Source organism: Coregonus clupeaformis, chromosome 28 (genome assembly GCF_020615455.1).
Source record: "Coregonus clupeaformis isolate EN_2021a chromosome 28, ASM2061545v1, whole genome shotgun sequence".
NCBI lineage: Eukaryota > Metazoa > Chordata > Actinopteri > Salmoniformes > Salmonidae > Coregonus > Coregonus clupeaformis.
Genome location: NC_059219.1, coordinates 22087110 through 22112593, shown reverse-complemented (window position 1 = coordinate 22112593; position 25484 = coordinate 22087110). Strand labels below are relative to the sequence as shown.

At 44.2% G+C, this 25484-nt stretch overlaps 1 protein-coding gene and 1 long non-coding RNA gene across 2 annotated transcripts in view; one reads left to right on the top strand and one right to left on the bottom strand.

Annotated features, from left to right (window-relative positions):
* Positions 1-25484, bottom strand: part of LOC121559138 (cyclin-dependent kinase 17-like) — a 44744-nt gene that overhangs the window by 16738 nt on the left and 2522 nt on the right. The gene's annotated exons all lie outside the window — the stretch shown is intronic.
* On the top strand, positions 497-17519 carry LOC121559139. The gene is made up of 3 exons (XR_005998689.1): positions 497-507; positions 2045-2048; positions 17404-17519. It is a non-coding gene; the product is annotated as an uncharacterized LOC121559139 (long non-coding RNA).

The following is a 25484-nucleotide window of genomic DNA, read 5'->3' as shown; positions in this document are numbered from 1 at the left end:
TGTGCCATCACAGCTGCAAGATTTGTGACCTGTTGCCACAAGAAAAGGGCAACCAGTGAAGAACAAACACCATTGTAAATACAACCCATATTTATGTTTATTTATTTTCCCATTTGTACTTTAACTATTTGCACATTGTTACAACACTGTATATATACATATGACATTTGAAATGTCTTTATTCTTTTGAAACTTCTGAGTGTAATGTTTACTGTTAATATTTATTGTTTTATCTACATCACTTGCTTTGGCAATGTTAACATACGTTTCCCATGCCAATAAAGCCCTTAAATTGAATTGAAATTGAATTGATAAGGAAAGGAAAAGAGGAGAGAAGAGAGAGAGGTAAAAACAGAGAGCAGGAGAGAAGAGAGAGAGGTAAAAACATCGAGCAGGAGGGAAAGAGATCGAGAGGTAAAAACAGAGAGCAGGAGGGAAAGAGGTAAAAACAGAGTGAGCAGGAGGGTAAGAGAGAGAGGTAAAAACAGGGAGGAGGGAAAGAGAGGGGTAAAAACAGAGTGAGCAGGAGGGAAAGAGAGAGAGCGAGAGAGAGAGAGAGAGAGAGAGAGAGAGAGAGAGGGAAAAACAGAGTGAGCAGGAGGGTGAGAGAGAGAGGGAAAAACAGAGTGAGCAGGAGGGTAAGAGAGAGAGGTAAAAACAGGGAGGAGGGAAAGAGAGGGGTAAAAACAGAGTGAGCAGGAGGGAAAGAGAGAGAGCGAGAGAGAGAGAGAGAGAGAGAGAGAGAGATGGAAAAACAGTGAGCAGGAGGGTGAGAGAGAGAGGGAAAAACAGAGTGAGCAGGAGGGAAAGAGAGAGAGAGGGAAAAACAAAGTGAGCAGGAGGGGAAGAGAGAGAGAGAGAGAGAGAGAGAGAGAGAGAGAGAGAGAGAGAGCAGTAAGGGAAGAGAGTGTGTTCGGAGTTCACTACTGGGATTTTCCAACAGAACATTCTCCATTTATCTTATCAGCCACACTCGTGGTCTTCATCACACACACACACACACACACACACACAGTTTGATGCCAATAAGGCTATGATACTAATGTTACTGACATGTTCTGTTACCATCCCAACAACTCTTTCCTTGGTCTTTCCTTGTGCCAATGAGCAGAGTGCAGGACACAGGCCTGGCCATGTGGCTGAGGCTGAGTATGCCTGTGTCTGCCCCTCAGAGCATCACTGTCCTTGGGCAGACAGGCTAGGAAAGTGAGCAGGCTGTGGAGGATTGGGTTGCTGAGACCAAGGTTGTTTCTGTTGCTGTGGGATGTGATACACACACACACATACTCCCTTTCCTGCTGCATAACCTCAGTTGGCAAGGAAATATGAGAAGAATTGAGGGCCAAGGAAGCCACAGCTGTCCTCCAGTGTGTGTGTGTGTGTGTGTGTGTGTGTTGGGCAGTCTTTAATATCCAACAATAATGCTGCTGGTCCCATCTCCACTAACTAGAGCATTTCCCTCTCTGCCACCATGCAGCGCAGATATAGAGTTACTAGATTAGATGTTCCCATTGGACAGGTTTCAGAACCTGTATCAGCCGCACAGGGAGAAAACTCTTACCCTCGCTATTTTACATAAGAGAACTCTCTCTCCCTCCCTTTCTCTCACTACATCTCATTCTCTAACTCACTCTCTCTGTAGTGGTTGCACTCACTCACACACACACACTGTACAGCAGGGATCATCAACTAGATTCAGCTGCAGTCCGATTTTGTCTTGAGCAGGATGGTCAGGGGGCCGGAACATAATTTCAAATAATTTGTAGACTGCAAATTGACCACAAGAAGCCCAAACAGATATAATATTTGACTAAAACATAATCATTTAAAACCTTGCTTACATTATATAAGATCACATACACTGTGTAGAAAACATTAAGAACACCTTCTCCCTCCCTTTACCTCAGAACAGCCTAAATTTGTCAGGGCATGGACTACAAGGTGTCGAAGCGTTCCACAGGGATGCTGGCCCATGTCCCACAGTTGTGTCAAGTTAGCTGGATGTCCTTTGGGTGGTGGACCATTCGATGCACACGGGAAACAGTGGAGTGTAAAAAACCCAGCAGCGTTGCAGTTCTTGACACAAACCGGTGTGCCTGGCACCTACTACCATACCCTGTTCAAAGGCACTTACTGTAAACCCATTCTCCCTCTGAATGTCACACATACAACATCCTTGTCTCAATGCTTAAAAATCCTTCTTTATCCTGTCGCCTCCCCTTCATCTATACTGATTGAAGTGTATTTAACAAGTGACATCAATAAGGGTTCATAGCTTTCACCTGGATTCACCTGGTCAGTCTATGTCATGGAAAGAACGGGTGTTCTTAATGTTTTGTACACTCAGTATATAATTTATACATGCGTGGGAATACTTCGGAACAGATTTCCGAAATTAAAATCACTTGGAGTTGATTTGCTGGTGTTTGTACAGTCTTTTATATCCAACAATTAAAAAAGAAACATATCTACCTTTTTATTTTTGCTCAGAAAACTTGGGGGGCTAAATAAAATCACCCACGGGCCACCAGTTGGGGAAGTCTGCTGTACAGGTAGGGCTGCACGATATGGGCAAAAATAATTTAACCAAATATTGCGATTGTGATTTTACTTGTGATTTAGATCAAAACAATAGGCTGAACTGTTGGAATCATATAAATAAAATGAGTATTACGACTATGGTTGGTGTTGTTTGGCATGACAACTAATGAAAAAGACCTGTAGAAGTTGTTGCGACAGGGTAGGAACCAAAGTGCTGGTCAGAGTTTTCCAGGGGACCCTTATTACATTTGAATGTTATATTCATGATGTTTAAAAAACAATAATCAGCCTCGAGATATGGATATTGCACTTTTTTTATTATTATTTTTTATTTCACCTTTATTTAACCAGGTAAGCCAGTTGAGAACAAGTTCTCATTTACAATTGCGACCTGGCCAAGATAAAGCAAAGCAGTGCGATAAAAACAACAACACAGCGTTACATATGGGGTAAAACAAAACATAAAGTCAAAAATACAACAGAAAATATATATACATTGTGTGCAAATGTAGCAAGTTATGGAGGTAAGGCAATAAATAGGCTATAGTGCAAAATAATTACAATTAGTATTAACACTGGAATGATAGATGTGCAAGAGATGATGTGCAAATAGAGATACTGGGGTGCAAATGAGCAAAATAAATAACAATATGGGGATGAGGTAGTTGGGTGGGCTAATTTCAGATGGGCTGTGTACAGGTGCAGTGATCGGTAAGGTGCTCTGACAACTGATGCTTAAAGTTAGTGAGGGAGATAAGAGTCTCCAGCTTCAGAGATGTTTGCAATTCGTTCCAGTCATTGGCAGCAGAGAACTGGAAGGAATGGCGGCCAAAGGAGGTGTTGGCTTTGGGGATGACCAGTGAGATATACCTGCTGGAGCGCATACTACGGGTGGGTATTGCTATGGTGACCAATGAGCTAAGATAAGGCGGGGATTTGCCTAGCAGTGATTTATAGATGGCCTGGAGCTAGTGGGTTTGGCGACGAATATGCAGTGAGGACCAGCCAACAAGAGCGTACAGGTCACAGTGGTGGGTAGTATATGGGGCTTTGGTGACAAAACGGATGGCACTGTGATAGACTACATCCAATTTGCTGAATAGAGTGTTGGAGGCTATTTTGTAAATGACATCGCCGAAGTCAAGGATCGGTAGGATAGTCAGTTTTACGAGGGCATGTTTGGCAGCATGAGTGAAGGAGGCTTTGTTTTGCGAAATAGGAAGCCGATTCTAGATTTAACTTTGGATTGAAGATTCTTAATGTGAGTCTGGAAGGAGAGTTTACAGTCTAACCAGACACCTAGGTATTTGTATTTGTCCACATACTCTAGGTCAGACCCGTCGAGAGTAGTGATTCTAGTCGGGTGGGCGGGTGCCAGCAGCCTTCGATTGAAGAGCATGCATATAGTTTTACTAGTGTTTAAGAGCAGTTGGAGGCTACTGAAGGAGTGTTGTATGGCATTGAAGCTCGTTTGGAGGTTTGTTAACACAGTGTCCAATGAAGGTCCAGATGTATACAAAATGGTGTCGTCTGCGTAGAGGTGGATCTGAGAGTCACCAGCAGCAAGAGCGACATCATTGATATACAATGAGAAAAGAGTCGGCCCAAGAATTGAACCCTGTGGCACCCCCATAGAGACTGCCATAGGTCCAGACAACAGGCCCTCCGATTTGACACACTGAACTCTATCTGAGAAGTAGTTGGTGAACCAGGTGAAGCAGTCATTTGAGAAACCAAGGCTATTTAGTCTGCCAATAAGAATGCGGTGGTTGACAGAGTCGAAAGCCTTGGCCAGGTCGATGAAGACGGCTGCACAGTACTGTCTATTATCGATCGCGGTTATAATATCGTTTAGGACCTTGAGCGTGGCTGAGGTGCACCCATGACCAGCTCGGAAACCGAATTGCGTAGCGGAGAAGGTACGGTGGGATTCGAAATGGTCGGTGATCTGTTTGTTAACTTGGCTTTCAAATACTTTCGAAAGGCAGGGCAGGATGGATATAGGTCTGTAACCGTTTGGATCTAGAGTGTCACCCCCTTTGAAGAGGGGGATGACCGCGGCAGCTTTCCAATCTCTGGGGATCTCAGACGTTACGAAATAAAGGTTGAACAGGCTAGTAATAGGGGTTGCGACAATTTCGGCGGCTAGTTTTAGAAAGAAAGGGTCCAGATTGTCTAGCCCAGATGATTTGTAGGGGTCCAGATTTTGCAGCTCTTTCAGAACATCAGCTGTCTGAATTTGTGTGAAGGAGAAGCGGGGGGGCATGGGCAAGTTGCAGCGGAGGGTGCAGAGCTGGTGGCCGGGGTAATGGTAGCCAGGTGGAAAGCATGGCCAGCCGTAGCAAAATGCTTGTTGAAATTCTCGATTATTGTAGATTTATCGGTGGTGATAGTATGTCCTAGCCTCAGTGCAGTGGGCAGCTGGGAGGAGGTGCTCTTATTCTCCATGGACTTTACAGTGTCCCAAAACTTTTTGGAGTTAGTGCTACAGGATGCAAATTTCTGTTTGAAAAAGTTAGCCTTTGCTTTCCTAACTGCTTGTGTATATTGGTTCCTGACTTCCCTGAAAAGTTGCATATCGCGGGGGCTATTTGATGCTAATGCAGTACGCCACATGATGTTTTTGTGCTGGTCAAGGGCAGTCAAGTCTGAGGAGAACCAGGGGCTATATCTGTTCTTAGTTCTGTATTTTTTGAATGGGGCATGTTTATTTATTTTAAAGAACAACCAGGCATCCTCTACAGACGGAATGAGATCTATATCCATCCAGGATACCTGGGCCAGGTCAATTAGGAAGGCCTGCTCGCTAAAGTGATTTAGGGAGCGTTTGACAGTGATGAGGGGTGGTCGTTTGACCGCGGACCCGTTACGGACGCAGGCAATAAGGCAGTGATCGCTGAGATCCTGGTTGAAGACAGCGGAGGTGTATTTAGAGCAGGGGTGTCAAACTCATTTTAGCTCAGGGGCCACATGGAGGAAAATCTATTCCCAAGTGGGCCGGACCAGAAAAATCATGGTATATATAACTTAAAAACAACAACTTCAGATTGTTTTCTTTGTTTTAATACGATCAACATACAACATAAAGCTGGAGCCTGAGGACAGTGTGTCCAAAATAGTACAAGCACAACAACACTATTAATCATAAAACACATCAAGTTTATTTGAAAATTCTAAAGAAAAAGAACACAAACACACAATGCCTCAGTGATTAACAGAACTGTTTTCACAGAACTATATCAGGGTGTCATTTCTCAGGCAGAAATGTAGATAAAAATAATGAAATCCTGTTCCCCAAACAAGTGCAAGAACCACAGAGTCAAGAATAGGTTAAATATACAAATAAAATAAAAACAATTAAAAACAATAGCACATCAACATAAAAACATATAAACATAAAGCTGGAGCCTGAGGACAGTGTCCAAAAGCACAACATCACTATTAATCATAAAACACCTCAAGTTATTTGAAAGTTCTGAGGAAAAAGAACACACAAACACACAATGCCTCAGTGATTCACAGAATGTTTCCAATCACAGAACTATATCAGGGTGTCATTTCTCAGGCAGAAATGTAGATAAAAATAATGAAATCCTGTTCCCCAAACAAGTGCAAGAACCACAGAGTCAAGAATAGGTTAAATATACAAATAAAATAAAATCAATTAAAAACAATAGCACATCAACATAAAAACATATAAACATAAAGCTGGAGCCTGAGGACAGTGTCCAAAAGCACAACATCACTATTAATCATAAAACACCAAGTTATTTGAAAGTTCTGAGGACAAAGAACACACAAACACACAATGCCTCAGTGATTAACAGAACTGTTTCACAGATCACAGAACTATATCAGGGTGTCATTTCTCAGGCAGAAATGTAAATAAAAATAATGAAATCCTGTTCCCCAAACAAGTGCAAGAACCACAGAGTCAAGAATAGGTTAAATATACAAATAAAATAAAATCAATTAAAAACAATAGCACATCAACATAAAAACATAAACATAAAGCTGGAGCCTGAGGACAGTGTCCAAAAGCACAACATCACTATTAATCATAAAACACCCAAGTTATTTGAAAGTTCTGAGGACAAAGAACACACAAGCACACAATGCCTCAGTGATTAACAGAACTGTTTCACAGATCACAGAACTATATCAGGGTGTCATTTCTCAGGCAGAAATGTAGATAAAAATAATGAAATCCTGTTCCCCAAACAAGTACAAGAACCACAGAGTCAAGAATAGGTTAAATATACAAATAAAATAAAATCAATTAAAAACAATAGCACATCAACATAAAAACATATAAACATAAATCTGAAAGCGTTGCTCAAACTCCCGTAACAGTCCCGTTATTTTATCTTTGAACCGCTTCATGTCTGCCACATGTTGGGTCGCGCACACATTTTTCAGACAGGGGAAGTGAGCTGCATCACCACCGGCAAGTTGTGTCTCCCACAATGACAGCTTCAACTTGAAAGAACGTATGCTGTCATAATACTGCGTGACAACTTTGTTGCGCCCTTGCAGCTGTTTGTTCAAGTTATTCAGGTGCTCTGTAACATCCACCATAAATGCAAGGTCCTGCATCCATTCTGCGGAATGAAATTCTAACACTGGTTTGCCCTTTTCTTCCATGACCTGTTCAATTTCTTCTCGTAAATCAAAGAAACGCCTCAGCACAGCACCTCGGCTTAACCATCTTACCTCAGTGTGGTATGGCAGGCCATAGATGTGGTCTTTCTCTCTGAGAAGGCTGTCAAACTGACGGTGATTCAGGCTTCTGGATCGGATGAAATTAACAGTTTGGATGACCACCTTCATGACGTTATCCATCTTTAATGACTTGCAACACAAAGCCTCCTGGTGCAAAATACAGTGAAAAGTCAAAAAATCACGTCCTCCATTTGCAGATTGCACTTTCTCTCTGAACTTTCTCACAACGCCTGCTTTTTTCCCGATCATTGAGGGCGCACCATCTGTAGCCAGGCTGACAGCGCGGGACCAGTCCACTCCGACCCTGTCCAGCGCGCCGACGAGTGCGGTAAAAATATCAGCTGCTGTCGTTGTATCTGTCATCGGCACCAACTCCACGAACTCCTCGGTGACGGTCAATGTGTCATCAACTCCGCGGATGAAAATGGCCAGTTGGGCAACATCTGTAATGTCCGTGCTTCATCAATTGCAACCGAAAAACGCAATAAATGACTTTACTTTTTGCTTCAACTGGCTGTCCAAATCCACTGAAAGATCGGAAATCCTGTCTGCAACTGTGTTTCTTGTCAGGCTGATTTTGCAAAAGCCTGCCGCTTTTCAGGGCACACAATCTCCGCTGCCTTCATCATGCATGTTTTTACAAATTCACCCTCACTAAATGGTTTTGAAGCCACTGCGATTTCATTAGCAATGAGGTAGCTAGCTTTCACTGCAGCGTCACTGATGTCTCGGCTGTGAGTAAACACAGACTGCTGTTTCTTCAGACCCGCCAACAGTTCATTCACCTTCTCTCATCTCCGCTGTCCTTGAAAGTTGTCATATTTGTCGGCATGAAGACTCACATAGTGGCGACGAAGGTTATATTCTTTCAGCACTGCAACATGCTCTGAACACACCAAACATACAGCTTTCCCATTCAATTCTGTGAATAAATAGGATTACCATTTTTCTTGGAACACTCTGCACTCTGCGTCCACTTTTCTCTTTTTTGACAGAGACATATTGGGGCAATGAGGGTGCCAAAGCACATAATGTTAAAAGTAGAAGCCGTAATAAATATCGCGGGCAAAACAAAGTAGCTCATTGGCTGCACGTGCTTGACCTACTTGCTCTGCCCCGGTATAAACAGTTTGCTTGCTTAACACAATTGCTATTGCGCCATCCTTAACACAATTGCTATTGCGCTATCTTGTCAATATTGCCATCCAGTGGACGCAATTGGAACAGCAGTTTATTGAAAAATTGCAGCGCATTTTTATACTTTACAAATGTTTTTTAATCTTTATTTTATTTTATTTTATTTCGTCTTTTATTTTTTATTTTTTAAATCATCTCGAACCCATCTCATCTCGCGGGCCGGATTAAACCCGTTTGCGGGCCTGATCCGGCCCGCGGGCCGGACGTTTGACACCCCTGATTTAGAGGGTAAGTTAGTCAGGATGATATCTATGAGGGTACCCATGTTTACGGATTTAGGGTTGTACCTGGTAGGTTCGTTGATAATTTGTGTGAGATTGAGGCCATCTAGTTTGGATTGTAGGATGGCTGGGGTGTTAAGCGTATCCCAATTTAGGTCACCAAGCAGTACGAACTCTGAGGATAAATGGGGGGCAATCAATTCACATATGGTATCCAGGGCACAGCTGGGGGCTGAGGGGGGTCTGTAGCAAGCGGCAACAGTGAGAGACTTATTTCTGGAAAGGTGGATTTTTAGAAGTAGAAGCTCAAACTGTTTGGGCACAGACCTGGATAGTATGATAGAGCTCTGCAGGCTCTCTCTACAGTAGATTGCAACTCCGCCCCCTTTGGCAATTCTATCTAGATGGGTTGGCTGAGTGTGCTAACGCAGTGAATAACTCAAACTTAGGAAGTAGACTTCTGATGTTAACGTGCAGAAAACCGGTTACAGAAGTCAACAAATGATAGCTCCTGGGGAGTAGGAGTGATACTGGGGGCTGCAGGGCCTGGGTTAGCCTCTACATCACCAGAGGAACAGAGGAGGACTAGAATAAGGATATGGCTAAAGGCTTTAAGAACTGGTCTTCTAGTGCGTTGGGTACAGAGAATAAAGGGGGCAGATTTCCGGGCGTTGTAGAATAGATTCAGAGCATTATGTACAGACAAGGATATGGAAGGATATGAGTACAGTGGAGATAAACCTAAGCGTTGGGTAACAATGAAAGAGATAGCATCACTGGAGGCACCGATTGAGCCGGTCTCGGCGTGTATGGGGGGTGGAACAAAGGAACTATTTGAGGCAGTTTGAGAGGGACTTGGGGTTCTACAGTGAAATTGTATAATAAGAACTAACTGGAACAGCAATAGGCAAGGCATATTGACATGGGAGAGAGGCATAAAGCAATCACAGGTGTTATTAGAGAGAGCTAAGACAACAACTGGTAATGGCAATAAAGTTTGGGCTGAGGCTAAACAGAATAAACAGGACAGGGTACCGTGTAAAGGAACAGTCCAGCAGGCATCAGCTGTGCAGCTGAGTGATCATAAGGTCCAGTGAACAGCAATATGTGAGTCCGAGAGCAGTTCAAATTGGTGCTTCAGCACAGCGAGCAGGAAGCACGGTTGTAGTGGGCCGGGGATAGCAGATGGATCTTCGTGGTCGTCACAACGGGAAGCCTGTTGAAACCACAGACGATTACGTCGGCAGACCAGTCGTGATGGATCGGCAGGGCTCCGTGTCGACTCTAGGAGGTCCCGTCCGGTTGACAGAGAGGTAGATAGCCAGGAGATGTGCTTGACTCAAGGCTAGCTCAAGGCTGATTAGCCAACAACAACGTTCATATGGTTGCAGCTAGCTAGTTGCGATTATCCAGTGCTAAAGGTCCAGTGATTCTGGCAGAAAATCCGATAGGTTCTGGGTCGATAACTCGCTGTGCAGACAGTGCAGACTGGCCGATAATAGTCCAGACTAGAGCTGGCTGGTAGGTAGCGCAGGCCACGGACAATGGAGAAAAAGCCGCTAACGGTGGCTAATAGCAAGTAGCTAGTTAGCTGGTTAGCTGGTTAGCTGGCTACTCCCGTCTGGTAGACAGAGAGGTAGATAGCCGGGGCTAGCTCAAGGCTCAAGGCTAACTGGTGCTACGGGGGCAGTGGTGATTAGCCTACAGTGACATCCATTCGGTTGCAGCTAGCTAGATCCGGTGTTAAGGTCCAGTGATTCAGTTATTCCGGCAGAAAATCTGATGTTCTGACGGTGGCTAATAGCAAGTAGCTAGTTAGCTAGTTAGCTGGCTGGCTAGTTTCAACTGGATATTTTAGATAAAGGTGAGTAAATAATAGAATCCGTTCCACATTGAGTGAGGCGGGTTGCAGGAAAGTATATTTAGTAGAAGGATGAAAAGTGTGATAGGGAAATATATACGTGAAATACAAAAAAAATACAAAAAACAGGCTATTTACATGGACACACAAGAGAACACGACCGCACTGCTATGCTATCTTGTCAATATTGCAATTTTGATTAAAATATAATTCATTGTGTAGCCCTATGTACAAGCTCTGTGTATGAGATAAGCAGTCTTTGTCTCAGATACAGAGGGGTGTAACAGAGACTGGTATCATCTCTGGGTCACACCAAAACAAAGAGAGCTCATGTGACAGGGCTGGGGGACTGGGTATAGGGAGTGGGGGGGGGCACAGAGCCCATCTGGCATATCTGAATGATGTGAAAGGGAACGCACAGAGAACTCCCCATCAAACACAATCCAACACACTGGCTGATGGGCTCTGTGCCGGTGTCCCCCACCATCTCCCTCGTCTCTCCCCCACTCTCTTATCAGCATCCCTTCAAAAAAGCATACATGCGCAAGCAGGCACACACACACACAGTCTATACATTCTTCTGTGAAGTCCTGACCCACATTCCAAACCCAAACCAGGCACTCCCTCAGATCTCCCCTTGTTCCCCTTAGCCTGTCCTTCTGGGGATCCCCCAGTGTATCGTGGGTAGGCCAGAGCTCAGCGAAGAGGAGGAGACTTCAAAGAGCAGGCGGGGGAGAGACGGCAGATGACAAGGCCTAATTAAGACTAATACACACACTCACATCCTTAAATTCCTTAAAATTTGACAACTAAGACAGCTCCCTTGAAGTCATGTCCCTAAAGATACAGTAGTTCCACCCCCATTTAGGGAAATCTGCCTTGAAGTTGAATAAGAACAGCAACTTTTCTCTCTCTCCCTTTTGTCTCTCTCTAGACCCTGAACTCCTCGTCACCATGGTGACCAAGGCCCCAGAGTCTATATTCTACTTCCAAAAGACTACGAGGTCTAGACTATCCCAGAACTCTCTCTGGCTGGCTGCTCTTTTCTCTCCAGTCTCACTCCCACTCTTTGTCAAGTAACTAGGAAATATGATATGGTCAAATTAATATTCAATTGAAAATGGAAAAGAAAAAGAAAAATGGAATGATGTGTGTATTGATGTGTGTGTGTGTGTGTGTTTATGTGTGTGTGTGTGTGTGTGTGAGAGAGTGTGAAAGCGAGAGCGAGCGAGAGCAAGCGAGGGATAGAGAGAGCGGGGAAAATAGAAAGTTAGCATATTTTGAGTGAGAAGAACAGAATGGTGTCTTTGTGTAAGAGGCATGACATCACCAGGGTAACTCCAGGCATGTACTGTTAGCTGAGGAAGGTACAAACTAGAACAGAGAAAGAAAGAGTGAAAGAGAACAGAGATCAGAGAGAAACAGAGACAGAGCTGTACTGTAATTCATTACGAAACCAGGACAAAAAAAATACCATGATTTCGAAATGTTCACAATTTTATCCATTGAAGGGTCCTTTGGAGGAAGTTGTTGACGTATGTTTGACATTTGTATATAAAAGCATAACTAAGAAATAATTCATCAAAGTTGGCCTACATTAAGACGCCATAATGTTTCATCTGTAGGCGCTACAAAGCAACAATTGGTGTCATATGAAGCTTTACCGCTTGCTCTGTAATATGAATAGTATTTTGATTTCAATAAACACATTTTTACATTAATTTATGAATTTTAAAAAATATAAACATGAATATAGAAAAATACAAATGTATTGTTGAACATAATATACTCTACGGGCATATCAAAAGTTCCAGAGTGGGATCTCTATCTACTTTTGTTATGATCCAATTTGTAAGCATTACCAACAGAGTGAATGTGAAAATGGATTCAAAATGGTCGCCTTCTGCTGGTGATGTGCAGGATGTGTAATGATACAAGTAAAAGGAGGGCCGTGATTGGTTACATTGCCTATTGTGCCAATCTCTCTATAAAAATGGGCTATAACTTTAAAACTAGCAGAGATCCCACGCTGAAACTGATATTCCAGTAGAGTATATTATGTTCAACAATAGTTTTAAAAATTGCCAAATCTAAAAGATAGTTTTCAATATTTATATTTATGTACATTTGTGTGAAATAAAAATACTATTCATATTACAGAGCAGCGGTAAAGCTTCATATGACACCAACTTTCGCTTTGTGCCACCTACAGATGAAACATTCTGTTGTCTTAAAGGAGGCATGGGTAAGGCCAAAATTTAATATGCCAACTTTGATTAATTAGTTCTCAATTATGCTTTTAGATACAAATGTCAAATACATGTCAACAATCCTTCCTCCAAAAGGACCATTCTATGGATTACATTTAATAATTTGACCCGAGGCTAAAATGGTTAACACTGTGATAAGCTATTCAACCACACCCCTGAGGCAAAGGCCTACTACCTGTTTTTAGGGCTGGGCGATTTATCAAATTAATTAGAATTTTGGTTTTAGCGCGATGTTCCAAATGCCTGTATTGCAAGAAGGCTATTTTTGTTTGTTTTTATGAGCGTTCTGAGTCTTTTTGGTCTAGTCTCCTTGGTGCCTTCTGTGCTGTGTGCACTGTGCACCTTCCCACTGGCACACAGACACCAAGCCCCTCCCCCTGCCACTCACAACAACAAAGATGAAAGAACTTCTTCCTCTCTGACAACAAGCAGTTTAAACACGCTATTTGCATTTGAGGTTTGGTCCAACAGAAATCGGTCATATGGACACCGAAACGCTTAGACATAATTTTACTGTAATAGACGATAACTTAACCTTTCTAACGATACCATTTTTATGTCTCAGCTCCCAAAATGTTGAACAGAGCAGACCCTACTAAAACGAGAGTATCAATGAACATGATTGTGGAAAATGTATGCTTAGTTTGTCGCGCACGGCATTGCGGTACCACATTCCGCTAGCAGCATTTTAGCCACAGACTTATGTGCAATGAGCATAAAAATACACATTGATATCAGGAATTGGCAACTCGTTCTCATTCTGAGAAATAAGCATATTCCTATCCAGGTAAGATTTCAATATCTAAACAAAGTGAACAGGCTATGTTGTTCAAACAGTTGGAGACAGACAGGAGGGTGTATTCATAACAGTTCAACTGTTCTACTTTGTTAGCAAGCAAATAGATCCAAGTTGGCTAGACTTGAAATATAAAGTTTAGCTGGCTACTCACTAGCACGTGGGCTTGTGCTTGAGAGATTGTTTATTGGGGGATGTGCATTGTAGATGGTTCTGGTAAAAATGTTAACAGAAAAGGCATTTTCATTGACAGACTTGAAAGCCAGATCAGTGATTATTGCAAAAAAAAGCAGGTTAAACTATTTTGATAAAATAATACAATTATTAGTGGGTCTTATGGGTGTGGAAGGCTAACATTTAGCCTAGGTATAATTTTACAATCCCTGAATTGACATTATTGCTGACTGTTTGAAATACAGTGTATTGACCTTTAAATTGTACAACAAAGCTTATTTCAGAGATTCTTTTTTGTTGTTGTTGAGATATATATATATATATAGTGAATCGCCCATAAGTAAAACATTTTTTATAAATAAAATAAAATGGAGATATGATTTTTAGGCCATATCACCCAGCCCTACCTGTTCTATGTGTCTGCTGTGTACAGAGAGGTGAGTGACGGTCTATAGTTACAGGCTTAGCCCTGGGCTAGCTGACATCACCCCTATGAGATAAAGATCACAGACAGTCACAGACTCCTGTAGGCCACCACATACACCTGTGTAAGAGAAAAGGGGGTACAGCAGTGTACACACACACACACACACACACACCAGTGCCAGATGGGTTCCCTCATCTTGCAGGTGTGCCTTACTAACCAAAACCACCACTGTCCTCAGATGAATTGGATCAAAAGACATGTAGACTAGAAGATACTTCCCAGCACTCACCCACACACAGCATTACACCCGTTCCTGGACCCTGAGGGAGTTCCATTAAGCTGAATCGCGGTGCACCGGGCTATGGCCTGTCATGTGAACGGGAAAAAGTAGTGAGGGAGGAGGGCCTTTCTAAAAATCAAGCAGTAATCTGCGCCGCTCAGTCATGTTGTCAACAACGCAGCATGATGCATCATTCAGAAACATACATATATTTTCCATAAAATATATGTCAGAATTTTCAAACTAGTTTTCATTGGGAAGGCAGATAAAGGTTTTATATCAAAAGCAATCACTTTTGGACGGGAAAACAGAATCCTACTCATTACTCCACGTGCTTAACCTATGTCAATTTTGTTGAGCCAACTTCACTGGCTAACTCATTGATCCTGCTTTGTAGTCCACCCCTCTGGAGGCAGCCCGGTTCCAAATCGAATACAATCAACGCAACCCGGTTAACCCAGGGAATGCCAGAGGCATTAATCAAATCCCCTCCCTCTCTCATCACTCCCCCTCCACACCCCTAACCCAAACCTTGCCTTATCACACACACACACACACACACACACACACTTCCCTTAACCAAACTCAGCCTTATCTTAGCCAGCCTACCCAAACACACAGATGAGGTAGCAACATAAATAATGGAATACTGCCATTAGAGCTATAACACTGCCTCCCCTCTGATCTTTTGACCTGCAGCCAGACTCAGGGGTGAGAGGTCGGTCATATCACTATGACAACCTGTGACCCCTGACCTCCCAAAACCCACACGAGCCAACTGGCTGAGAGGTAATGACTGCTGCCACCAATAACCATAAACCAGTGCTGCCAGGGAGCAACCATTCACAGTGATGTAATGGGATGTGTTAGCCCAAAACGCTGCTGCAAGACATCCATCATACTGGTTGACTGGAACTGAGCCCTGCCCAACATGCACGCACACACACACCTCTCAGTGTAAGGAGATAAAAAGAGTTTCAGCGTGACTGACCCTGGAGGGATGAGCTGAAAGAACAGCGCTAACGGGTAATAGACGTGTGCGTGTGTGTACATTAAAGGCCCTTGCGCAAACAGAGACAGAAATACCCATGTCCCAAATGCTGTAATATCTCCTTCAGTGTGAGAGTGGAGAGAGGAAGCTGAGAGAGAGGAAGCTGAGAGAGAGGAAGCAGAGAGAGAGAGAGAGAGCGCGAGAGAGAGAGAGAGCGTGAGAGAGAGAGAGAGAGAGAGCGAGAGAGAGAGAGCGAGAGAGCGAGAGTGAAAGAGAAAGGAGATAAGAAGAGTGGGGAGTTGGGGATAGCGAAGGAAAGAGGGAATGGGTGAAAGGGGGAGGGAGGAGAAGAGGAGGAGAGGGGCAATAAGGGGGGTTATTTTTAGGTCTGGGTACTGCAGACTCTCACAGCTGAATACACAGTGTGTTGTACAGAGGACAGGCCTGCCATTATACACAGACAAGCATAAACACCACACAGGAACGTGCTCCCTCCCTCTCTCCCTTTTTACATTTGACGTTTTAGTCATTTAGTAGATGCTCTTATCCAGAGCGACTTACAGTTAGTGCATTCATCTTAAGATACTGTAGCTAGGTGGGACAACCACATATCTCAGTCATACATTTTTCCTCAATAATGTAGCAATCAGCAAAGTCAGAGCCTTTCTGATCATAAATACAAACAACCCACAGAATAAAGCAGGAAAATGTGTTATCAGAGCCCCATAGTGAGTGGCTTGACACACACACAGGGTTTGAACTGGCGCCCAGACACGACAGTGTCATCTGTGTGCAGCAAGGGGGGTTGGAAAGGGACAAAAAGCACTGTGTGTGTGTGTGTGTGTGTGAGAGGGGAGATAAGAAGATGTGCACGGACTAGGCTATACATTATCCCTGTGTCAAATGGAGAGATGAACGGGACAGACTCCAACATGACCCAGACCTCACCCCTAAACACACACACATGCTCTTAGCCAGTTAAACACAACCCTTTGGGGTTGCGTAGACCGCTACCCTTTAACCAGCTTTAGCAATCTCTCAGTTTTGCATGACGACCCTTTGAAAAGATAAAAGACTCCTCTTCTCCTCTGTGCTTCGTTGTCTCATCCCTCTGTGTGAGGGAGGAGCAGAAGGCCACACCGGTGCTGTTATTGAACCCTCTGTAGTCTGACAGTCAAGTCAATAACTGTCAGCACCTCCATCCTCTCTTCCTGAAGCATCATCCTCCCACCAGCCCTCTCAGCCTTACAGTTACCCATCTAGCTGTTTACTTCTCCTTTAAAGCCATACCACACTAACAAGGGCTAACGAGCTGCTTCCGGAAGACTCAGGACAGCCAGTCAGAGGAGCACAACAGGGAATGTGTGACTGTGTCCCCAAAACACGGGCTTCCTCTTCGCAAGGAACAGCTGGAATAGTTCACATTCCACAGGACAGAGATAGGAGAGGGACACGAACTGAGGGGACACACAAACACAGATACACACGCAAGATGGATGTGAACATTAAAGCAGCAAAATGCCTAAGTTATCTAAAAGTGTATTCCAACAACATAAAGAGCATATCAATTATTTCATCCTCGCAAGCTTCAATGGTTTATCACTTCACTGTCTTTTTTCCCACCGTTATCCATTCCCTCATCTCTCTCTTTTCCTATTGATCCTCCCCTTTCTCACGACCCGCCCCAGGCCCCACCTCTAAACCATAAAGCCCTAGAAAACAGGTGTGCCCACCAGGTGCCCCTAGGGGTCATCCCAGAGACACCCAGGCCAGCACAGGTGGTTGTTGCATCCCACGGTCCCTGTTCTGTTCCCACTGGGCCAGCCAGCGGTGCTTCCATACCCGGCCGTCGCCGGCCACGGGAGCCTCGAGGGCTATGCCGCGACAAGTAGGAGGGCCGTCGCGGTGAGCACGGAAGCCTAGGGCGCCGCGGGTGCAGATCTTGGTGGTAGTAGCAAATATTCAAACGAGAACTTTGAAGGCCGAAGTGGAGAAGGGTTCCATGTGAACAGCAGCTGAACATGGGTCAGTCGGTCCTACGAGATGGGCGAACGCCGTTCGGAAGGGAGTCGGGTTCAGATCCCCAAATCTGGAGTGGCGGAGACGGGCGCCGCGAGGCGTCCAGTGCAGTAACGCGACCGATCCCGGAGCAGCTGGCGGGAGCCCCAGGGAGAGTTCTCTTTTCTTTGTGAAGGGCAGGGCGCCCTGGAATGGGTTCGCCCCGAGAGAGGGGCCCAAGCCCTGGAAAGTGTTGCGGTTCCGGCGGCGTCCGGTGAGCTCTCGCTGGCCCTTGAAAATCCAGGGGAGAGGGTGTAAATCTCGCACCGGGCCGTACCGACCCATGTCCAGGTCGCTCCAGGTGTGACATTCCTCCTCTTCACCTGAGTGAGGGTTAAGAAGTCAGGAAGATAAACATTCCCGCCTCCAGTTCAGGCTTCTCAACGCTTTCAGCTAGTCTCCTTTCCTCTCCATTATCTCCATGTCCTCTGATTTGGCTGGAAATTACACGTGAAGGCAGAATGGCTAGGAAATTAGACTAGGAAAGGAAGCCATTCAAGAGAGTCGCCTGCCTCTCAGCCATATTTCCCCTTATCTCACTACCTCCTCCCAATACCACTTTAACCCCACTTGAGGTCAAGACGACCAAGCCTTCACAAGGTTAATAATTTATCTGCACACCAGTGTCATCTTCAACCAGTGCCAGTCAAACAGCTGCTGACACACACTGCCACCCAAGACCCTCCAAAAGAGTCCTGAGACTATCAGCACTAACACACACCAACATACAGCAGCCGACACACACACACACGTTACATGAGTTCTGCTACTGTACCATAACAGAACAAACCCTCCTTGTGATGTAACTTTACCTGCAGCTAGATCAATCAAATGTATTTATAAAGCCCTTTTTACATCAGCAGATGTAACAAAGTGCTATACAGAAACCCAGCCTAAAACCCCAAACAGCAAGCAATGCAGATGTAGAAGCACTTTTTTCTTCAGCCTCTTGGCTGTTTGCTAACAAGGTTCCCATGACTTCCTAAAGCTCCAGAGCCCCACAGTGTTAGCTGAACTAGTGAACCAGAGTCAAAAGACACTGTACTCTACTGTCACTGTGCTGTCACTGTGTGCTACGCGGGTTGAGATATGATGGTCTGTACAGCACTGTGAGGGAATGTAAAGAATGTGCCTGTCAGAACAGTGTGCTCACTCCACTAGGCCCCACTATGTAAAGTTACATTACAAGGTAAAGTTTGTTCTGTTATGGTAGCTGAACTCGTGTTCCTCTGTGTGTGTCTGTGTATAGAGTAGGCTTTGTGGAGTTCAAGGCTCCATGACTTAATCAGCATGGCAGCCAGGAATGACTGTAACGTGACACCATCACTCTGTATTAGACACAGTCAGTCTGTGCAGTTGTGCGTGTGTCTATTTCAGGGAATTTGCCTATGAGTGTGTATAATGAGTACAGTATGTGAAGTGTGTCTGTGTGTGTACAGTATTTGTGGTGTGCTTAGTGTACGAGTGCTACTGTGTGTGTGTGTGTGTGTGTGTGTAATATCTGTGAGTGTGAATAATCCGTCTCGGTCTGCTGCTGCTGCTCGGACAATGCCACCCTCTAATCTCCAGATTACCAGCCAATGTCCCAACCCCCACAGGGCAATGCATGATGGGACAGTTTCCCCAGGGGGAGAGAGAGAGGGGGGGCACGGCTGTGACAGAGAGGGATGGAGGGATGGAGGGAGGGAGGGAAAAAAGAGAGGACAAAGACAGAATGTGTGAGTGCACACACACACACACACACACACAGTGCCGGTCTGTGCATGGTACCCGGGTGGTGTTAATCAGACCCTGGGATCCTTCCAAAAGGGCAGCTCCAGTTCCCACAATGCCCCTCTTCAGACCACGACAGGAGGGCATTGGGCTCGTCTACAGAAACCCCTCAACCCCACCCAGCTTCCCTCCCTCCCTCCATCAAACTCTTTTCAGGGGACAGAATGTTTATCCCTCAGTATAAGAAGTAGTCCCATTACCACCAGAACACAGACCCACGTACATCGACTCCAGTTCAGAGCCATTCATATAAGATGACATCACAGCCAGATAACAATAGACTGGTATTGTACTGTTGGCCTACACACTCTCATTCTCACAAATTGCAGTCTGATATAAATGGCTGATTACGGTATATATGACCTCAATTCTCTCCATATAACAGCAGGAAGGAAGCTGCGGCTAGGTCGCCAAAGCAGACCAAGGATGTGTGTCTAACACACCTTGAAAGTACAGTCTATTTGTTTGCAGAGCAGCACACCAGACACTGAGACAGTGGTGCCAAAATACCATAATAATAATAATAATAATAATAATAATAATAATAATAATATGCCATTTAGCAGACGCTTTTATCCAAAGCGACTTATAGTCATGTGCGCATACATTTTTACGTATGGGTGGTCCCGGGGATCGAACCCACTACCCTGGCGTTACAAGCGCCATGCTCTACCAATTAAGCTACAGAGGACCACCATGACTAGTCATCACATCATAACACTGTAATCAACTACACTGAATGCCTTTTACAGTTGAGCTGTCTACACCACAACTTCATCAGTTTCACTTTCAAACTATTAATACAGAGAGAGAAAGGGATACAATACAGAAGACCACCCCTCTTCCACATTCCTTACATGGCTGACATAGCTTCCATAATCAGCACGTGTGCAAATGTGTCTGTCCCTCCGCCTCCCCTCCCTACTTGTGCTGATTCAGTCACCCATGGTCTAAAGCAGGCCTGGGAAAAAGAGCTGGTCAACTGTTGTCACACAGAGCAGGGGGTGGACACAGGCAGCTGCTACATAAGTGGAGATAGCCAACAAGTCATTAGGTTTTAGGCATGGTCACCCATCAAATGATCTCCCCTAGGGCTGTTGCGGTGACCGTATTACCGCCACACCGGCAGTCACGAGTCAAATTCCACATGACCGTTTAGTCACGGTAATTAGGCTTCTCCAAGCTCTGATGCAGCTGCTGGTCATTAGTAGCCTACCAAACTTGCTAACTGCCACAAGCTTCCCACAATAAGTTGGGTGATTTTTGGCCCATTTCTCCTGACAGAGCTGGTGTAACGGAGTCAGGTTTGTAGGCCTCCTTGCTCGCACACACTTTTTCAGTTCTGCCCACACATTTTCTATAGGATTGAGGTCAGGGCTTTGTGATGGCCACTCCAATACCTTGACTTTGTTGTCCTTAAGCCATTTTGCCACAACTTTGGAAGTATGCTTGGGGTCATTGTCCATTTGGAAGACCCATTTGCGACCAAGCTTTAACTTCCTGACTGATGTCTTGAGATGTTGCTTCAATATATCCACATAATTTGTGGTCCTCTGTAGCTCAATTGGTAGAGCATGGCACTTGTAACGCCAGGGTAGTGGGTTCGATCCCCGGGACCACCCATACGTAAAAATGTATGCACACTTGACTGTAAGTAAGTTGCTTTGGATAAAAGCGTCTGCTAAATGGCTTATTATTATTATAATTTTCCTTCCTCATGATGCCATCTATTTTGTGAAGTGCACCAGTCCCTCCTGCAGCAAAGCACCCCCACAGCATGATGCTGCCACCACCGTGCTTCACGGTTGGGATGGTGTTCTTCGGCTTGCAAGCCTTCCCCTTTTTCCTCCAAACATAATGATGGTCATTATGGCCAAACAGTTCTATTTTTGTTTCATCAGACCAGAGGACATTTCCCCCAAAAGTACGATCTTTGTCCCCATGTGCAGTTGCAAACCGTAGTCTGGCTTTTTTATGGTGGTTTTGGAGCAGTGGCTTCTTCCTTGCTGAGCGGCCTTTCAGGTTATGTCGATATAGGACTCGTTTTACTGTGGATATAGATACTTTTGTACCCGTTTCCTCCAGCATCTTCACAAGGTCCTTTGCTGCTGTTCTAGGATTGATTTGCACTTTTCGCACCAAAGTACGTTCATTTCTAGCAGACAGAAAGTGTCTCCTTCCTGAGCGGTATGACGGCTGCATGGTCCCATGGTGTTTATACTTGCGTACTATTGTTCGTACAGATGCCTTCAGGCGTTTGGAAATTGCTCCCAAAGATGAACCAGACGTTAAAAAAAAAGATCTGAGGTCTTGACTGATTTCTTTTGATTTTCCCATGATGTCAAGCAAAGAGGCACTGAGTTTGAAGGTAGGCCTTGAAATACATCCACAGGTACACCTCCAATTGACTCAAATGATGTCAATTAGCGTATCAGAAGCTTCTAAAGCCATGACATCATTTTCTGGAATTTTCCAAGCTGTTTAAAAAGGCACAGTCAACTTAGTGTATGTAAACTTCTGACCCACTGGAATTGTGATACAGTGAATTATAAGTGAAATAATCTGTCTGTAAACAATTGTTGGAAAAATTACTTGTGTCTTGCACAAAGTAGATGTCCTAACCGACTTGCCAAAACTATAGTTTGTTAACAAGAAATGTGTGGAGTGGTTGAAAAACAAGTTTTAATGACTCCAACCTAACCGTATGTAAACTGCATTGATGATATGTATTTTTTCCTGCTGCCCCTGTTTTGATACAGGTGCATGATAATGTCCATTCTAAATCAAAACAAAAATGTCACACGTATATTATTTAGTATATGCTACTGGTTATATTAATTTGGGATCTATTGCATCCCACAACTGTCCCAGACTACGTTTGGAATATTTATTTCTCACACAGAACAGAATAGGTCGACTTTCGTACTATGGGGGATAGTAGATTGACATAGGCTAGTGCTTTTGCTGTTCGTTAGGCCTACTCATCTTGTTGGCTGACGAAAAGTAAATGTGGACAGTTCTTCCAATATCTTCAATATGCACCTCGGAATTGGATAAGGACATGCGCAGTTGTGTCCCCGATGTGTCTGTCTTCACTTGTAGCCTGTGAGCCGGCTGATGAAATTTCGTGACTGCCACAGCCCTAATCTCCACTACACTTTAATTGTGTATATTTAAGTAATAAGGCCTGAGGTGGTGTGGTATATGGCCAATATACCACGGCTAAGGGCTGTTCTTATGCACGATGCAACGCGGAGTGCTAGGACACAGCCCTTAGCCGTGGTATATTGGCCATATATCACAAACCCCCGAAGTGCCTTATTTCTATTATAAACTGGTTACCAACGTAATTAGAGCAGTAAAAATTAATGTTTTGTCATACCCATGGTATACGGTCTGATATACCTCGGCTTCCAGCCAATCAGCATTCAGGGCTCGAACCACCCAGTTTATAATCAATACTTAATCATGTGCAGTATAGACAACATACATGACTATGAAATTGGGAAAATATCAATGATAAAGTGTTAGAAGTAACACCTCTGAGTTTTCCATCTTACAGAATGCTGTTCTCTGGTTAGTTCTATAGCCGTCTGTACATTCCTTTACCTCTGTTCTAAGACTCTTTAATGTGTCGGTGTGGGAGTGATGCACACTCAGGCTGCAATAATTACACTCATTATCAAGGCTACAATTAGACTACCCCGGAAAAAACATAATTGCTCTGCGACCCAAAATACACCCAATGACAAAGGACCATGTCCCGAATTCACATGGCATCAGATGATAAATAAAGGGGGACTTTATCAGCCTCCTCTTCCTCCCTCTCTTCTCTGTCCTCCTCTCAGGAATCAGGAACTGAGGGAAAGCATCTGATTGACCCTAATGATAATCTGATGTCACATTCCACACGTCCAGGCAAACAGTTGAACCCTTGGCTGACCAGACTGAGACTCACAAACACATGAACATTCACACAAGGACTAAAGAGAAATATAGTCATGGAAAATATATGTATATCTTGCTCTCTCGTCCGCACACACATAAAACACACACTTGTTCATCCCTCAGTATGGTGTTAGCTATGTCTTCAGTGCTAGCTACAGTTCTGGTTGTGGGCACTGTGCTTGCTGTTCCTCTCATCCCTACTCAATTAGCTTTCTCAAGACAAAGTTACATAACACAAGATTAAAGGCCTGATGTGATAGTGCATGAGAAAGAAAGAGGAAGAGAGAGAGAGAGAGATATCTTGTAAGTTGGGATGGATAGAAATAGCGTAAGAGATAGCGCCTGGTTCTGTTGTCAATGGCAACAGTGTGTTCTAACCAAGGATGATCATCTGTAAGCCTGTCAGAGGGATATTCCTCTCCCATAGCAGACAGGAACTTTGTGAGCATACTGCGTACTTTAGCACATCTGCATTGTGAATGCATGCACTGTCATTGTGGGCATTTGTGGCATTAGTCTGTTAATACTCCCCCCCCACCAGAGTGAACACGTTCATATAGGGAGAATAGTCTGGACCCTATCCTCTCTTTTTCATCCCCTAATCTCCTCTCGTCTCTCCTCTCTCAGACTTGATCTACTGATTTGCATGTGAAGGCAGACAGACAGATACAGTGGGGGGGGGAAAGTATTTAGTCAGCCACCAATTGTGCAAGTTCTCCCACTTAAAAAGATGAGAGAGGCCTGGAATTTTCATCATAGGTACACGTCAACTATGACAGACAAAATGAGGAAAAAAAATCCAGAAAATCACATTGTAGGATTTTTTATGAATTTATTTGCAAATTATGGTGGAAAATAAGTATTTGGTCAATAACAAAAGTTTCTCAATACTTTGTTATATACCCTTTGTTGGCAATGACACAGGTCAAACGTTTTCTGTAAGTCTTCACAAGGTTTTCACACACTGTTGCTGGTATTTTGGCCCATTCCTCCATGCAGATCTCCTCTAGAGCAGTGATGTTTTGGGGCTGTCGCTGGGCAACACGGACTTTCAACTCCCTCCAGAGATTTTCTATGGGGTTGAGATCTGGAGACTGGCTAGGCCACTCCAGGACCTTGAAATGCTTCTTACGAAGCCACTCCTTCGTTGCCCGGGCGGTGTGTTTGGGATCATTGTCATGCTGAAAGACCCAGCCACGTTTCATCTTCAATGCCCTTGCTGATGGAAAGAGGTTTTCACTCAAAATCTCACGATACATGTCCCCATTCATTCTTTCCTTTACACGGATCAGTCGTCCTGGTCCCTTTGCAGAAAAACTGCCCCAAAGCATGATGTTTCCACCCCCATGCTTCACAGTAGGTATGGTGTTCTTTGGATGCAACTCAGCATTCTTTGTCCTCCAAACACGACGAGTTGAGTTTTTATCAAAAAGTTCTATTTTGGTTTCATCTGACCATATGACATTCTCCCAATCCTCTTCTGGATCATCCAAATGCACTCTAGCAAACTTCAGACGGGCCTGGACATGTACTGGCTTAAGCAGGGGGACACGTCTGGCACTGCAGGATTTGAGTCCCTGGCGCGTAGTGTGTTACTGATGGTAGGCTTTGTTACTTTGGTCCCAGCTCTCTGCAGGTCATTCACTAGGTCCCCCCGTGTGGTTCTGGGATTTTTGCTCACCGTTCTTGTGATCATTTTGACCCCACGGGGTGAGATCTTGCGTGGAGCCCCAGATCGAGGGGAGATTATCAGTGGTCTTGTATGTCTTCCATTTCCTAATAATTGCTCCCACAATTGATCTCTTCAAACCAAGCTGCTTACCTATTGCAGATTCAGTCTTCCCAGCCTGGTGCAGGTCTACAATTTTGTTTCTGGTGTCCTTTGACAGCTCTTTGGTCTTGGCCATAGTGGAGTTTGGAGTGTGACTGTTTGAGGTTGTGGACAGGTGTCTTTTATACTGATAACAAGTTCAAACAGGTGCCATTAATACAGGTAATGAGTGGAGGACAGAGGAGCCTCTTAAAGAAGAAGTTACAGGTCTGTGAGAGCCAGAAATCTTGCTTGTTTGTAGGTGACCAAATACTTATTTTCCACCATAATTTGCAAATAAATTCATAAAAAATCCTACAATGTGATTTTCTGGGGAAAAAAATCTCAATTTGTCTGTCATAGTTGACGTGTACCTATGATGAAAATTACAGGCCTCTCTCATCTTTTTAAGTGG